Source organism: Dipodomys ordii, unplaced genomic scaffold (assembly GCF_000151885.1).
Source record: "Dipodomys ordii isolate 6190 unplaced genomic scaffold, Dord_2.0 Scaffold36, whole genome shotgun sequence".
NCBI lineage: Eukaryota > Metazoa > Chordata > Mammalia > Rodentia > Heteromyidae > Dipodomys > Dipodomys ordii.
In genome coordinates, this window is record NW_012267252.1 from 3,422,711 (window position 1) to 3,427,351 (window position 4,641).

Sequence of the window (4,641 nt, forward strand, 5' to 3'; positions counted from 1 at the left end):
GAACTGTGATCCTCAGTTCTCAGCTTCCCAAATAGCTAAGATTACAGGTGTAAGCCATCAGCACCCAGCTATTTTTATTCATTTCTTTTAAATTTTTGTAGTAGTCAGGAAGCTTCAACTCAGGACCTCATGCTTTCACTTGGCTTATTCCACTCAATGCTGGTACTCCACCCCTTGAGCCACAGCTCCCTTTCTGGCTTTTTGGTAGTGAATTGGAGAGATAGAGTCTCATGGACTCTTCACCTGACTGGCTTCTAAACAATTCTCAGATCTCTGCCTCCTGAGAAGCTAAGATTACAGCCCTGAGCCACCAGTGCCTGGCCCCATCAATTCATTTTTATAAAACAACTATTTTTCACTTAATACGTTTGCATATCTTTCTACACTAATAAATTTATTTTTACAAGAAACAGACACCTCATTTACATAGCTAGCTGTTCAGTGTTCTATTGCACAGAGCTAACACAAGTTGCTTAATCAAATTTTACTGCTTCCCACATTTTTGTTAGCATCAATTAGTTGTACAAGGGGGGTTTAATTCTGACACGTCTATATGTGCACAGTGTACTTCAGTCAGCCTTACCCTCTCCAGCACTCTCTCTGTCTCTCTCCCTACTTCCCAAACCAATCTCAACACACTTCATTTTCCATCCTGACATAAAGTATTTTGACCATATCCACCCTCCTTCACTCTAACTGTGGTTCTTCCCTTCTTCCTCATGGCATCCACACCGAGGACAGGAGTTTGCAGCTTTTACACATCAACCTCTTCCTGTGCAACCCTTCAGTCTTCCTGTAGAAACATCCCACAGGACTTGAAACCTCACATTTTCCAGCTACAGGGGGCCCAATTATTCCACAGATGAAGAACAAAGGCCCACAGAAGAACTGTGGGTACGGTATGCACAGCTAAAGTGAAAAATCAAAAAAAGGTCTCCCTGATTCTGCCCTCATTCCCCTTTGTCTACTCTCAATCTTTTTTCAAACATATGTCAACATGAGCTTCTCCATACAACTCGCTACTCAGTCAAGTTCTTACAATGGCTTACAGTGATGTGCCCCTTGGCACTTCCACCACGTTCTCCTTGCCCACACCTACAACTGCCCACCAGGTGAATTTGTCATCCCTGACACATGTCAATCACGCTCCTGCAGCAGGGTGTGGAAATCACTCCTGCTCTGCCTCCAGCTCCCTCCCTCAATTCCTTCCCCTCTCATTGTCTAACCACTCTGTATAAAAAGTAAAGCACCCTTTTCCTACTGATACTACTTTAAAGTTCTCCATACTGTCCTGATCATCAGATCTTCCATCCATTTAAATCCTGTCTCCATCCTACAAGACACAAGACTTTGTCTACTTTGCTCACATGGCATCTCCAGCACTTATGGCAGAGCCCAGCACATACAAGTGCTCAAAAGTGTATCTATCTGTGCTGCTAGGCACCAATCGCTCATGTCTATAATCCTAGCTACTGAGGTGGCTGAAATCTAAGGATTGAGGTTCAAAGCCAGCCTGGGCAAGAAAGTCCATGAGACTCTTACCTCCAATTAACCACCAAGCTGGAAGTGGAGCTGTAGTTCAAGTGGTAGAGCACTGAGCGAAAAATGTGAGAGACAGCCCAGGCCTGAGTTCAAGCCCCAGTACTAGTACACACACACACACAAACACACACAGAATATCTGCAGAATGAACAAATGAATAAGTCAGGAACAAAACTCATCTAACTTCAGACTCCTTACACAATGTCCTGTTTCCCCTATTGTGCTATCAGTTCTTGTGGACATTTCCTTCAGCTGGAAGAAAAGGCCTACAAAGGCAAAAATGAAATAACACATTTTAGCTTCCCTACATCCACTTTATGTCTCACGCTGCCTTTTTTATTTCACCACCAAGGATAAAGTACACTTACTACCATGGCACATTTAATGACTCTTTCATTACACAGCCTTCTGTGATCTGCTTGAGGGCTGCTATTTTAGATCTTTCTACCTTCCCAGGCAAGAAACATTTCATAATTAACTTCTGACTAACAAGACTAATCTAGCCAATCTTGAAAATTAGTATTTTTAAATGCTTTCCTGGGGTGAGTATAATGAGCAACTTTTCTATATTATGTGAGTGAATGTTGTGAAACTTTTCAGACATATTCAAAAAGAATGTTAAGGATGCTTTAGCAAAAGTTAAACTGTGAGCTGGCACCATAATCCTAGCTACTCAGGAGGTTGAGATCTGAGGATCATAGTTCAAAGCCAGCCCAGGCAGGAACATCTGTGAGACATTTATCTCCAATTAACCACCAGGAAACTGGAAGTGGCACTGTGGCTCAAGTGGTAGAGTGCTCACCTTGAGCTGAAAAGCTGAGGGACAGCACCCAGGCCCACAGTTCAAGCCCCATGGCCAACAAAAATAAATATAAATAAATTAGATAAACTTGTGCTTGAAAATTTCACAGGAGATAATCTTGTAATACTATCATGTTAAAGGAAAAACAACAGATAACAGCAATAGAATACAGATAGAGGTTTGTGTACCTATTGCCATTGTGTTATTGTTTGTGTTGGACAGAGACTGGAACTCATACTCACTGTTGCTTATTGGCTGGCCCTCTATCAACTGGGCCATGTGTCTACCCCCAGTATTGTATTTTAATTATTTTCATCATTTAAAAATGTTCACCAAGCAAGGCATCGTGGTACATCACTGTATCCCCAGCACTCAGGAGGCTGAAGCAGGAAGATGATAAGTTGGAGGTCAGCCTGACTATTTATATAGCAAAGCCCTGTTTAAACAAAATCCTCAAAAGTAACTTAAAACTAAAATATCTATAGTTTGGAACATCACGGCACTTATTTTAGTCCAAAATAGATAAATAAATAATAAATAAACTAATATTCTAAACACCATGAAGAAAGGACATTTTCTGAGAAATGAAGAAAAGGAGTTCATTGGCTCTGCAGGCATTTTATATTGTCCTCTGCAAGTATAAAGAAGATAAAAATACGAACCTAGTCTACAGAACCTAGTCTTCCAGAAACAGAGCTCATGGAGTCCCATTATCTTCTAAAAATGAGGAACTACCTATAGTTTTTAGATCCCAAATGGCAATTCAAGAATCAGTATTGATCCTGATCCTGTTCTCTAGGAGAAAAGTAATGTAAGTCCATCGGTGCTTTGAAAGGGGGCTCTGCAATGAGATGTGAGTGAAGAAGGAATGTGAGGAAGGTCTCTGCAGGTACGAGGGTCATCCAAAGAAGAAAGAAGCAAGAGAAAGAAGCAGAGATGGGTGAAAGGAGGAAGGTTTGTAAAGGCCTGGCTTTGTGGCTGCAAGACAAGTAACTCATTACATATTTAGACAGTCTATAAAGATTATTATCACATCTCAGCCAAAGTATGCATGCACAATATGAACGCTGTGTAAAAGTCATCTTATCACCATTTCTGAGTCAGAATGTTCTCAGCTTATTGCAAAAGTTAACTGTGACACTGCACGAGACCCCATTCCCAGGCCAGGCTTTTGCTGTTCTGCACTATCTGCCATTCCAGACTCGGGACTCAAATGAATTTACTGCTGAAACCTCAATCTGAAAAACCCTTTTCACTTATTTTAGCCCAACAGTGATAACGTGACTGACTGGGAGAGTTGAGAATAGTAACGAATTTGAAGATCTGCTATGCACCATGCAGAATTATTTTTAAGCATGGACATGTTACCGTGAAGCCCCTTATTATGTGCAATGCAGAATATGCCAATAAAAAAGAACATTTAATTTTTTTCTTACAACCTTTTTGTTGTCACAATGAGTATCAAGTGCTTAAAGTTAACATGTAAAATTAAAGAACTTTGAGCTGGGCACCCGTGGCCTGTACCTGTAATCCTAGCTACTCAGGAGGCTGAAACATGAGGATCATGGTTCAAAGACAGCAAAGGCTACAAATGCACTTGAGACTCTCCGCTCCAATTAACCAGCAAAAAGCTGGAACAGAAGCTGTGGCTCAAGCCATAGGGTGCTAGCCTAGAAAGTTAAAGCATGGCATTCAGGCTCTGAGTTCAAGTGCCAGTACAGGCACATACCAAAGAAAAGAAGAGAAAAAAAAAAGAGAAGAAAGGAAAAGAATAGAACTTGGGAGATGGAAAAATGCCTTAAGGACTTTTTAATTCAATATTTTAGAGAAAAATGGGTACTGAGTTATAAACTAACTTGCTTATGACTTTGAATCATGCTGTGAAGGTTTAATAAAGGTAGCACTAAGAAATTATTCTTGCATGCTTCCAGTACTTCAGTCTTGCAAAATACTACTACAAATTAAACCAGGTCCACCCACCCGGTAGCTCAGCTCCTCAAGTGGAGCTAAACTATGCTTAAACTCCGAGGATTAGTGTGACTTTAGGCCAGCCACAAACCACACCGCCACAAAGTCGGAGATGCGCAGATGACTGAAAATAAATAAATAAATACACACAATCCGCGTAAAACAGACCCAAGGCAAGTTACCTTCACCTCTGCTTTACAGAACGATTTAAGTTGAGGAGCGGTAAGGACATGAGACTAACTTTGGTGATCGTTGTTGGGGGTTTGAACTCAGGACTCCCAAGTCGCTTGCCAGGCAAGTGCTCAATCCCTGGCGCCAAGCCTTGAACC